The 14,271-nt window shown below is 27.5% G+C and overlaps 1 protein-coding gene across 6 annotated transcripts in view; it reads right to left on the bottom strand.

Moving 5' to 3' along the window:
- Window positions 1–14,271, bottom strand: part of LOC107443408 (uncharacterized) — a 54,975-nt gene that overhangs the window by 29,736 nt on the left and 10,968 nt on the right. The window contains exon 1 of one of the 6 annotated variants that reach the window (XM_043044288.2): window positions 8,787–9,049. The exons of 2 other annotated variants lie outside the window; for them this stretch is intronic. The gene's annotated coding sequence lies outside the window, so the exon portion shown is untranslated. Of the gene's footprint in view, window positions 1–750; window positions 1,036–8,786; window positions 9,050–14,271 lie in introns of those variants that run through there. 3 more of the 6 variants (XM_016057261.4, XM_071179617.1, XM_016057260.3) reach the window with 3 other exon arrangements.

The raw sequence follows: 14,271 nt of genomic DNA on the forward strand, positions 1-14,271 counted from the left end.
TTCATTTAAACTAAAATCATCTCTGTTACAAAACTAACTTTACTTAGAATAAATACTACAGAAGAAAAATTAAAGAACTAATCTAATGGGCCATTGCTTGTTTAAACTATTCTAGGCTAGAGTTGTGAAAACTTTACAACTTATACAGGCGTAAAAAGTTATTTTATTTAGTTATATACCTTTTATTATTATAGATAGTTAATAAATTTTTATGAAGAAAAATGCATGATGAACAAAATAATATTTACCAGTTTCTTAAATCATTAATATCTGTAAGATAGTAATATGGATGATTATAGATAATAGAAAAATATGGATAATAGATAATATAGATAATAACTAAGATAGTAATATTTGTAACAATTTAAATTACTATTCTCTTTTCATAATCCTTTTTATACAATATATCTTTAATTATCTTTTTTCATGAAAAAACATGTTAAATATTACGCATAACATGATAAACAAAAATAAAAACAACTTAACCAATTTCTTAAATCGCAACACTTCTTCACATACGATTTTCTCCATTGATAATTTAAGATCCTATTTGATTAAAACAATCCATGTTACAAACATGGGATGAAAAAATTACATGGTTCGAATTCATCAACGATAATATTATCTGCAACGATATAAAATACCGTCACTATTTCAGATATCTTTTTTTTAAATTATTAATTTTTCTTTTGTGAAGAAATAAATCATATGTCACGCGGTATTGCAAAACGAAACAAAAAAACATCTTACCAATATCTTAAATCGCCTAACTTTTTCGCCAACAATTTTCATCCATTAATAATTTCATATCCTATGTGATCAAATCATTCCATGTTAGTATCGTTCTCAAAAGAAAATACAATTCTCCCAAAAATCCAAGGTAAATGATTGAGAATAACCTTGATAGCACTTGAATTCTCTCCTCCAAAACCAGTTTCTTTAATTAAAATATCTGTCGTTTTATCTCATTCCTTGTTATAATCAAATGATTCTCCTTCGATGGTGTGTAAATTCCCAAGATTTTGAATCTCAAATAACGCATAAATATAGATGGTTGACGTGCGAATTAGAATATGCGATATCTTAATCGCGCTCCTGTATCAATACAGCTGCATCGGTAGTGTTAGTTTAATAACTGAACAATGAAGAGGAAAATTACACAATTCGAATTCTTCTTAAAATGGATCATATTTTATTTAGTACATAATCGAAATCGAATGCATTGTTTAGATGAGTTGGTACAATACATATTTAAATCTTGATAATAAATTTTACATTCGTTAAATTTAAATGCAATGACTTTAAAAAATATGAGGGAAAATATTTGTAGAAAATGTTGTAAATGAAATACTTTTCTTCAGTATAAAGAGTTGTCTATTTAAATTTTTAAATTGATAACTCTCAATCATCCGCTTTTAAATGAATAACTTTCTTAGACAAATTTTTGAATTGATTCTATCCATTTAAAATCATGAAAATTATAAAGTATAGAAGTTGTATATTTAAAGGCCTTACATTAAATGTTTGAAAATTCTAATTTTTTATTACTTTTATATTCTGTGAAAAACTATTAAAAAAAAATTCTGACAAAACATGCGTTTTTTTTCAGTTTTTGATTGCAAGTTTAAACATAATAACTCATATTTATGGCAAAATATATTTACATAAAAATATAAACAATATGATAATTCATTTCAAAATAAACAACTCTTTAAAGATTTGTCAGGACCAAGACCAAAATCAAAACTAATCGAAAGAGGGTTAAAAATTTAAAAAGTGTATAATGTGTAGAAATTTTCACAAAAAATTATAAAAATGCATAAAATAACGTCTAACTTTAGGGGTGAAGAATAATGAAGTGGGATATATCAAGCACCCTTCGCTGACCCTTTAACCCTTTGAGAAACATAAATATTTGGACTGTCCAAAATGAGGTGACCATCTTATCTCTTCATTTTTCAAAATTTAAAGTAGTTGCTAAAAGGCTGCTCAGTTCATAAGATAAAAACCATTACATTATTAGAAGTTATACAATTTAAAGGTACCCAAGGTCCTTAGAACGTTTATTAGGGGAAATAAAAGTATGTTAAAGCTCTTTATAAAAATACCTCAACATTTAGAGATCTGGCAAACAAAATTTTAAAGCAGATCTATTTTGTTTTGGTGGTGATAAATGTATTAGATGTTTAAAACTCATTTTCATACTAATCGAATTTTTTTCAAATTTTTAAAGCTCTAGGGTCATAGAACTCTAGGGTCATTAAAGCTTTAGGGTTTAAAGCCTATAGTAAAAAAAAAAACGGTTAGCTGAATTTTTGGTAAACCAACTTGCAAATTAGGGGGGGGGGATCTGATTTTAATTATAATCACACTCATACTATTTATGTAATAGGAAAACACTCATAATCGACAGTGTTCACTAAAATAAACTATAGACACTTTTATTTTTAATTTATTACGAAACAAATGATGCGTTTTTATGCTAAGTATTTATTAATGCTAAGTATTTATTAATGCTAAGTATTGCTGATGCTAATATGCTGATGCTATTAATGATGCTAAGTATTTATTAAATTTTAATTTAAAATATTTCATCATAACCCCTCGGGGTCTGATCAGGGGTAAGCTAATCCCTGTAACTTAAGTGTCGAATGCTACCCGCCACGAGTGGTAATTACCAGGACGGCCGGGTTTCTTCCTTGATAGAGCCACACTTCTTACACGTATACACACATCCTCACATTCCTTTAACTCGCTCCCCTTTTGTATGTACTCCCAAACTGTAAATACTGTCACATTCATTAGTGTTTATTTTCCCATTGTACTTTAATTTTATCTCTTTTCATGTACTTTTTTAATACTCGTAATTTTGTAATAACCTAATAAAGGCAAAGTGTCATTTTTTTTTTTCTCTCAAGAACTCCATTTTGCTCCCCAAACTTTATTTTTGTCATGTATGCTTCTTAGTCTAATTTCAGGATGAATGGGAAAAGGGCCGTAAGGCCTCAAACGCCCTGTTCCACTACAACGAACGAACGAATATTTCATCATTATTTTCTTTCATTTTATACTATAACAGAAATTTAGAGTTAACTTTTTTTAAACGCGGAAATTTTTAATACTTCTTGGGGAAAGGTGCATTTGAAATCGTAGATTAAATATTACTAGAATAAAGAATATATCATTCATCTCAAGTATTTATTAATAAAGCACTGGAGCATGATAAAAAAGTATTTGAAAATGAATGACCTTTATGATTGGCAGGAAAATTACGAATTAATATGTCAATCATGGCATGTCAATTTCAAATAATTTTCCGGCAATCATATCTTGTTTGCATTTGTGAAAACAAAAAATTCTTTTATTCCCATTTCCTCGTTTGATGGCCACTACAAACCTGCACTACTAATATTAACTGTTGCTACTGACTACCTCGTATTGCCACTTAAAGTCATGCAATATTTGAATTATCGATATGAAAAAAATATATTAATGCTAAGATATTTTATAGTTGTTAAATTTTTTCAGTATTTATTACATATAACTACTGGAACAATTACTAACGTCCACTCAAAATTCCCCCCCAAAAAAACAAAAAAAAACACTTGAAGTTTAAATAATGAAGTGCTGATTGACTACGCCCTTGAAATTTTATAGGAACACTTTTGAAATAGAATAGTAAATATTTTTTTCTCCAATGGCAGGCACTGAATTTAAATCTTAGCCTATGAAGATGCCGGAATTGTTACTCATTTAGCGATACCCAGTGGGCACCTGTGAGCCAAAGTCACGGAGGCGAGCAACGTTGCCCACGCCACACTGCCACAAACCCGTTTATAGGATGGGCCACATTCACACATTACACACACAACAGAGGACAGCACAAAGAGAGAGAGAGACGTCCATGTCCAGAGCGGGATTCGAACCAGCAGCCAATGGCATCGCAGTCAAGCGCGCTAACTGCTCGTCCACCTGGCCGGCAGAATAGTATATATATAAGATTATTGTTTGAAAGTACCAAGACTCCCATGATTCTCGCAATTTTCTTTTTAAATATAACAAAAATAAACAAATGTCTATATTTTTATGCATTTATGACCGCCATTATATACAGTATTTGTTAAATGAAATATAACTAAATCAGCATTCTATGGTGCCAGTTATCTACGCATTAAAAAGTGATATCTTAAAAAAATTTACTACCGCTATTATCAATGGGTAAATTCCTTAGGAGTTCTGATTACCGTCCATACGTTTCATGAAACGCCTCTTTTTTATGATCAGTGATTAATTAATTGTGAATAATTAATAATTTATTCAAAACAATTAAAATCACTTAAAAAATTTATAAACTTTCCCTTTTGAAATTGCTAAAATTCCGCATTTCTCAAATTGACGTAGTTAATGAAATGGGAGATGGATTAAGAGATTATTCGAAAGCTTAAAAAAATTAATTAATTAAACAAATAAATGCAAGTTTACGAAAATGGAAGCTCTATATGCACGTTTTAAAAAATCAACATAGCTCAAAATAAGTGTTCAGGAAAATTTACGCAACTTGAAATGCATGCTTGATGAAATGAACATACCTTAAATTAAACGGGCTTAGCATAAAATATGTAAATAAATATGGACATTGCACAAAATGAGCATTATTGAAACTGGACGTAATACAAAATAGGCATTTTTAATGTTAAGCAATGAGCTCCTGTGTTAAAGTCATGGAGATGGTTAAAGTCGATAACGGCATCTCTCGCTCTGCAGATTGAGAGAGCAGAGGGTCGATCCTATCAGCCGACTTAAACATCAGCTTGCATATACGCTACATCTGTCGTGATCTGAAAACTTCTTGTTAGTAGTGGTGTGGAAGTTGGGGGAAAGGAGTGATAAAAAAAAAGTTAAAATTAGGTTACTATCCAACTATACATGTTTTAAATTTTAAATGATATTAAACAAAATTCGACTGATTTTTCTACCACTAGGGGAAATATTCATCAAAAAGTATGAAATTAATCAATAAGGTAGCAACGTTTTTCATTTATTTATAATTTTCCTAAAATTTTTAAATGATCTATTGAACACAAATATTAAAATATTAATAAATCTTTTTAATGTTATTTTTTTGGCTTTTTACCTTTTTCATGGTGATTTATTGGATCATGTCATATAATCATCATGATTTGCGATGAGATAAATAAAGAAAAATTACAGAAAAATAAGAGGGAAAATGAAAGGATACTATAATCATGAATTCGAAATAAGATGCCGCGATCGCATCTTATTTCGCCGCGCATTTGATGAAATTTAACACGTTCGCGCCTTAGTAAGCTTGTAGCGTTACTAATTATGATAAGAGTACCGAAACAATCTCAGTTTAGTGATAAATTAATTAAGCTTGTTAGATAAACTAGCATTACTAGTAAAAATGTATGCTAGAGGTCTAACTTTGGTGTCTTCTTAAAGCATTTCGGCTTTGAAAATATTGTAGTTAGCATCTAAGCAATTTGGGCTTTTTTGAATGATTGCTTATTAAAAGTCATGAATGTTTCTGAAAAAGTTTTTAATTTAAAGTTTCTGCGTATGTCCTTATTTCTGATGAAATAGGAGACACCACTCATTTTTCTAGGTAATTTGTTTTGGAATAAATAGAGTTTTTTGGTTTGTGCTTTACTAATATTGCTCCAGACAGGGGATGCATTGACTTAATATAAGTAAGATAAATGTAGTAATTATTGCAATTATTGTCTTAGTATAAGTAATTATTGACTTAATATAAGTAAGATGAATGTAGTAATCATTGTAATTATTGACTTAGTATAAGTAATTATTGACTTAATATAAGTAAGATAAATGTCGTTTACTTTTGAAAGACACTTTAGAATACGGATCTCGTTGGCATTTTAATTTATTATAAATTCCGAAGGCTTTAGCAATTATTTCATTTATATGATCGTTCCAGTTTAGATTTTTATTATTTGTGAGGCTCAAATATGTCGCTTTATCTAGCATAGGTATTTCATTTCTGAAAAATGTTATTAATTTAAAACTTTTGTCTATTACGGTAAATTGGCTATAAAATTATATTATTGACATAATATTGCTATAAAATTTGATTCATTTGCATGTTACCTATTATGTACTTAATATTCGAAATTCTTACATGTACCATTTTCTTTTTCAAAATTGCCATCGTAACAAAATTCGTTGAAAATACAGCTAATAATATGTTTTTTTATGCCCAGAGCTGCTAACATCATAGGCTTGGACCAGGCACTAATTAACTAGCACATCTTAAGTAGACCCCAAGTACCATAAAAATTGTTTCTTAGTAATTCAGAAACCCATTATTAAATCAAAAGTTATTCATAATGTACTTTATTTCAACATACTTTATTAATTAATATTAAATGCTTTTTTTCATTATATTTGTTAGCATTTATATCAAGTTCTACAGTGAATTTTTTTTTTCACTTAATGATTCAATAATAATTTTTCAATTTTTAATTTAATTTCAAATAAACAAAATAACCACAACATCAACCCTAATTTTAATGTTAGCGCTCCAAAAAATTATAATCTCGCACATTTTTTTTCTAAAATTTTAAAAAATAAAATACTTTTATGAATATTTTCTTTTTTTAAAACTTTAAAATGTGCTGTTGCGCACTAGATAAAACAATATTTTTCAATTATCAACATTATTTATTCCGATTTCGAATCTCTAGAAAAAAGTATTCGTGTACTTTTTTGTCAGTTAGAAAAAGGAAATAATTTGTAGATTTGGTTCTACACCCAAAGAATTATATTATGGTATTTAAATAAATTTTTATTGCCTTATCTTTCATTAAAAATTCAAAATAGTGGACAAAATAACTTTACAATCACTGAAACTTTTGGTCACCAAAAAGTTAGTTTCGTCACCAGAGAGTGTTGTCATAGAGGGTGGTAAATTGGACAAAAATATTCCTGAGGACCGCTGGAAAAAAAAACTATTTATTATTTTTATAATTTATATCAATACCAGGCATTAGCTTATTTATTATATTCTCGTTATAATATTTTAGTACATGACTATTAGCAGAAATAATTTTTTAAAAAAGAGAACACTTATCTTGGAAAAAGGGGAAAATATTTCCTTACTCATTACACTGAAATTAAGGAATAAAAATTCCTCAATTATATTAACAATCGCTATAGACTATAATAGGGATCAAAATTGCAACGGCTCTCAATAGTGTTTTCAATAATCACTTTGCATTTTATTATTTTCACATTGATTAACTATCATTAAATATAAACATTTCTCGCTGAATTTTCCCTACATTACTACCAACAGCCCTGACATTTTACGGAGCTTTCAGAGACAATTAATTAACTGCATATTGCTACAAAAAAATAGTAATAAATTCCACAGATAAAATTAAAAATAATGAAAATGATAATAAAAATAATAATAAATATAATAAAAATAATAATAAATATAATAAAAATAGTAAAAATAATAATAAATATAATAAAAATAATAATAAATGTAATAAAAATAATAATAAATATAATAAAAATAATAATAAATGTAATAAAAATAAAAATAATAAAAATAATAATAAATGTAATAAAAATAAAAATAATAATAAATATAATAAAAATAAAAATAATAAAAATAATAATAAATATAATAAAAATAATAATAAATTCCAAAAAAAACCAAGTTGATGGGGTACTTATATTTAATGGCAAAAATAATGAAAAGGTTGCTTTCTTTCTGCAAAGAGTCTCAAACACACTCTCGTATAAATTTGTAGCGAGAATTTTATTAACAGCCCAAAGATTAAGTTATGAGGTTGAATCATCCACATTTATTATCTAATGGGATATTTAATCAGGTTTCATTGCTCGCAATTTTGCGTTTTAATACATTGTCATTCATGAAGAACCGTGGAATTTTATCAAAATATTTTTCTTAAAAAAGAAGTATTTGAAAACTCTCTTAATTTTTTTGACATTATTCAAAATATCTGGATAAGACGACTGACATTTTTTATGGATTTCTTGTGAATTCAAACGTAAGAATACTTTTTAGATACTCGCAGAAAAATCAGTCCAACATTGAATAATGAAACCAATATCTTGAACACTAACACGGTGCTATTTTGCATTAAAGGTACTAAATTGAACTAGTCACCGTTTAAGTTGAAACACTGTGTTGTGTATTTAAGTTTAAGAAGTACAATAAAAGTACCATATTAAAATTTTGGGACCATATTAACAAACTTTAGCGATATCCTGGTGCAACATTCTCCAAAATTTCGAACAATGTTCTGATACGCGTGAACATCTCACTTATACGCCAGAATACGATTTAGAATTCGAAAAACATACGATTATTACTCAATGATAAAATAATTCATAGATTCTTTAAAGTGAATAAAGATTATTTTTTTCTTCTGATTTCATGTAAGATACTCTAAAAAAGTGTAATTGTTTACTGTTCTTAACGAAGTTCTCCAATATTCTTGTTCTTAAGTGTATTTAGCATTTTATAATAACATTTGTTCTAGAATGTTTTTCTCTTTCCTTTCTCAGCAATCATGCTGTACGATATAACAAGAGTTATAGTATTGAAAACTTAGATTTCTTAAAATAAATTTAAATGTTTTATTGCATATTTATAGCAATGAATTCCCAATAAATTAGTAGGGTGGGTTGGAATTCTCATTAAAATTTTAATAATAGAAATAAAACAAGTTTTTAGCAGATGAATAAGAATAATTCTTTTAAACTCTTACCTCAAAAAGAGATAAATCCAAAAAGATCACTTATCCTAGCGTAGCACTCACTCCATAATTAGATATTTTCAAGTGCTGTTATTTTTACTCTCAAGTGTAGTCCAATTCCGAAACCAGTGAAAATTGAGATAATATATATATGTATATATTTATGGAAGGAACTTAAAAACGACGTGAAAGTTAGGTGTAAGCGAAAAATAATAATTCAGTTGCTTTAGCTGCGATTAAGTTGAAGTTGTGCGTAAGGCCATAAATTGTTGTTTGACCGCTTGAAACGATGATTACAAAGCTCGTGACGTCACAAACCTTCATACTTTTGTTTTATTTTTTTCATCCTTTTATTTATCGTCTGCTGTTTTTCAATAAAATTTGCTATTGATTGATTACGGCGCGTGTTTTATTAAATTACAGTTACCGTTAAACGTTTTTGCAAGTTGACATTAACTGTACAAACGAATGTCACTTAGACACGCGAATCATTGATATTTTTGAATTTATGATTTTTAGCTAGAATTTACAATTTCCTTTCAATGTAGTCACTGCGAAGGATACTTCATTTTATTCGTTTTCTGACTTCTGTTTAAAAAAAAGTAAAAACAATTAAACGCTGAAAAGGGTTTATTAGTAGAATGAATATTAGACACAAAAATTTAAAATTGATTATAAAAGAGATAAAAGAAATAGAACTTTTTAAAACAAGCAAAGTCGTTTGCTTTATTAATCGTTTTCTTTTAAAGAATTAAGATTTATTTTATCATAATTATTTGTGAAAAAATGTCGATTTCTAATATCTTGCAAACCCGAGTTATTTTAAAAATTATTCCGTATTAAAAGTGGTGATAATATAATTTCATTAGTTCCATTTACTTAGGCAATAAAACAGGTACGGACGTATAATTTGATTTTCTTGTAAGGTAAAGATTATTGTTGTTTTATTATCAATATTTTATACATAGTTGCCAACTCTTCTGGTTAACCTAGAAGATATTATTCTAATATTTAAAGTTGGTGGAACAATTTATGCTGTAGTATTTTAATCTTAGATATACACCTTTGAAGGGCACAAAAATATTTTCCAAAATTTTAGTTAAAAAGAGATAAGAGACATTAAAATTATGATCTACATATATGAGATGAAATTTTTTTTTTTATCATTACTGTTTTTCGAAATTTTAAATGGATGTTTAAAAACAACGCATTGTTTGAGAAAAAACTGTTATAATTTTAGTGGTTCATATTATTGTCAAAAGTAACTGAGAGAGTTTTTATTCCCCCCGTCTTTGAAATGATAAATACTTAGCAAAAAAAAAAAAAAAAAAAAAACGGTCACCCATATGAAAAAAATCTATATGAAAAGCACCCATAAAAAAGCACTTATATAAAAAAAGTCAGGGAATATATAATTGTTTATAACAACTGAATATTTTCTTCAGTTGCTTTTTTTATCTTTAAAAACAATTCTATGATTTGACTCAGATCCGTTTACAAATATTTAAATTTTTTTAATTTATTATGGTAGATAAAACTAACTCTTTTCTGCCAAATAAATCCTAAAGATGAAATACTTTTGCTACCCCTTTTTTTAAAAAAGGAAGTATTTTAAAAGACGCTAATCACTAAGAGATTAATAAATTCGAAGCAATTAAGGATACTGATCACCATTATATATACTTAATCAAACCAAGTATATTATAGATCGAATAATTATTTAATCCAAATTTAAGTCGGGGCTGCCAATTTTCGGAAGAATTAAAATGAAGGAAAGAAGATTTCATAATCTTTTAGGAGGAACAAAATAATCGTGAATATCACTTTCTCTACCAGTTGCATTTCTGCCAACTTTTAATCCTTTTGAGGATGGTTTTCTTAAATGATAATAAAATTAAAATTGAATTAGTCATATACAGAATTGTAGTTTTAATTTGTAAAAGTTTAAAACGCTCATATCATACTTCCATATTCATGTTTAATTAATTTATATGCAGTGATAATATCAAAATAATTTTAAAATAAATTTATACATCTAAGAGCTGTACAGTAGTAATTATCTAAACAGAAATATTTTAATTGTTAATAAAGAGTGGTAGCCACGAATGGGTATATTTTTTTAAAGAAGGTAGAAATTTCATGCTTTTAATACCAATACTTTTTATTTCGCGAAAATCGGAAGTCCGGTTAAGAAAATCCTCTACTTAAAAATATCAATGTAATGCAATAAGAAGAATGAGTGCAAATGTTGGCAAATATGCTTCATATTTTCCAAAAATAAACATTTCATGTTCAGGTGTTAACGGAATCTAAAACAATTCTGTTTACAGTTCTCAGTGCAATTCGGTGAATGCACTACAAGAAGATGTGCACCACATGTGGCCTATGACGTTAACACCAGCTAACCAGCAATAGGGACAAAAAGTTGAGCTAAGTTTCTCTACATAACTTAAAATGTTAATTAACGTTAAGTTAATTAAATAGAGCCGTATAGCACATCGAATTTGTTGAAATATAATTATTTCTAGTCTACTTCTTTTACTTAACTTAGATTTATTACTTGTTCATGTATTTTATTGTAATCATGATATATTTTTGTTTTATGTAACTGGCAACCTCGATACATAATAAATTTGTTTTTGTTCTACGTGGCTTCGTGTCTGTCTTTGTGTTAAGTCTTTGTGTAAATATATAATGGTGGAATTGAAATTCTTGTGAAAGAATCTTTGACAAAGAATATAGAATGTGTTACTTAAGAGAATTGGTACCAAACGGGCTTGGCTTACTCGAAATTGAATGGAAAGAACAGTTGCTAATGTAAGCAAATGCCACGTTTCAACAACCAATCCGGATTGAGATACCCACTCTACGTCACTTGCAGGTATCCCATTGCTGTATAACTACCACAAGAAAGAACGGGTACAAATGTTGGCAGCTGAGCTTTCTAGTTTCCAAAAATCTTCTGACACTCCGATTGATGAAGAACGTGTGTAACTGTTAGCAGCAATGCTTTATATTTACCGAAATAATAAAATAAAATAACCGACCTGCCCTAAATAGGGCATACGGAGTAATTTTTTAAAATCACAATTTGAGGAAGATTAAGTTTCACAACACAATATGGGCAATGATACAAACAATTTACAACAAATAGGCAATGATACAAAAAATCAAGTTGCACAATAATTCACCACTAAAAGTGCGTTGAGCGGCAACTACAAAATTAAATCCATAGTAAATAAACGACTGAAAAATAAAATCATGCAAGGGGTTAAAACACCATTATAAGGCAACCAAGTATAAAAGATGATTTTAAAAATGAGAAAAGAAGAGTTAAAAGGTGTTGAGATAGATAAATCTAAGAGAACCATAAAATCAAGTAAATTGTAAAATCAAAAGCAAAAAGGGCTTGTAAAATCGGAAAAAGTTAGAGTCAAAAGGGCTTGTAAAATCTAAAATAGTTAAAGTCAATTAGAGAAGTAGTCAAAATATTACATTTACCGAAAGTCGACAGTAATCCATAAAACTTGGTTTAACAATAAAATTAATATATTTTAAATGATAAATCATTTTTTCATTAAAATTAGCATTTTATTATAAATGATATTCTGGTCAGTAAAGAGTCAGATTACATTCGAATTATAGTTTTCTAAGATTACTCACAGGGTTTTAAAACCATTGAATAGTCTACACAGGGGAAAAAAACTATCTATTTTTCTTTTGTTGCTATATACTTGTATATATACGTAATACGACGTAACAATAAAAATCGTGGCCGTTATTTTATTGCAATTATTGATTATTAAATTTCTGCGAGCATTTTATTTAATTTAATACAGTGATTTCAAACGTTTTGTGTGAAACAATGCATAAATGGTTGAGGTAACAATAGAATTGTTTCTGAGACAACCTAAAATACTTACAAAAATAAATTACCACTTTTGGTGTAATACAATAGAACGATTTAATGTGAAAAAAATGATAATCCACTCCAGAAAAAACTATAAGAGAGAGTGATGACAAAAACTGTTTCAAATGAAATACAACGGATATTAGCGTTAAATTCTTATACTCTTTTTAAAAACTACATGCATTCCTTTGAAATTTTGAGCTATTTTACAGTTTAAATAACCAACAAAATTCTTCCCAAATCTTCCAAAAAATAAATTTATTTAAAAACTCAAAAGAATGATGTATTTAATTTTTTAATGTACCTCAACATTAAAATTCTCGAGTTTTTAGCGGAAAAAATAATATGTGCTTTAATTTGCCTAATATTTGAGCATATTTTGCTATTAACATATAAAAAAATACTACATGTTTTCAATATTTTTTTCTTAAAATTATATGTTAAAGTTCAAAAAGAAATTTCTGCTTACTGAAGTTAAATTGAAGTAAGATATAACAAATATACATATTCTGATTTATGCAATCTTTCCTTGATTATATACGTATTTAGAGATGCCAACTGTTCCGCTTTCTTTAAAAAATTTAATAAATTGGTAGCGAATTAAATAGTAAAACTTGTGGAATAAGGATAACTACATCTACTTTTTGAAAGTGTCTCCACGAAATAACCGCAATTAGGTTGTATTTCATTTAATGCTTTGAATTTTGATAAGTGGTGCTGAAAAAATTACTTAATGAGAAATACTAAACTGAAAATCACTTAAATTTTGTTACCACTAGGAAATACTTTTTTTACAAAGCGGACCAAGTTGGCGTCTCTGTACATTGCTTTTAAATTAAAAAATAAAATTGGTCATTAAATAGCAGAAGAGTCTCTGAATTATTTCAAATTTAATGAGAGACAAAATCTTAAAATTTACTTTTTGAGTTTTAAATGCTTGAATTATTTTTACTTAGTGGTATGCAAAATTACTTCAAACTAAATTTACTAAACCCAGAATCAAATCTTAAAACGAAAAATTTGATACAACTAGAAAAAGTTCCCCACTATACCACTATTTGGAACCATTTCAAATCAAATTTATTGCACTCAGAATCAAATACGTATTAAGGCAAAAATATTGTTTTACCTGAAGGATGAACTACTAGAAGGAAAAGATGTATAAAAGCAAATTATTTCTACGAATATTAAATTAAAAAACAAATTTTTCAAAAAATTACTTATAATGTTCTTTAATAATGGTTTTGCATTTGTTGCCAAATATTTGTTTTTCAGTCAGTTTGTCAAAATTATATTTTTAATTATTTAATTTTCAAAGCATTAGTTGGATTTTAAAAACAAATGAAATTTAGATAAAGAAAAGTTTATAATGCTACTATAGCAAACAAATCAGTAAAATTCAAATAAGCTATACATTTTAACATCTTTGTATTCGATCTATTCTTGCTTTTGTTATTTTTAAATTAACTCTTTTGAATAATAAGGAGGAACTCTCAAATTTACATCAGATTCCATACTCTCTCATACGTAAGATTTGAAGAACTGATTTTAATTTTGAATATATATGTATACATATGTATACATATG

Source organism: Parasteatoda tepidariorum, chromosome 4 (assembly GCF_043381705.1).
Source record: "Parasteatoda tepidariorum isolate YZ-2023 chromosome 4, CAS_Ptep_4.0, whole genome shotgun sequence".
NCBI lineage: Eukaryota > Metazoa > Arthropoda > Arachnida > Araneae > Theridiidae > Parasteatoda > Parasteatoda tepidariorum.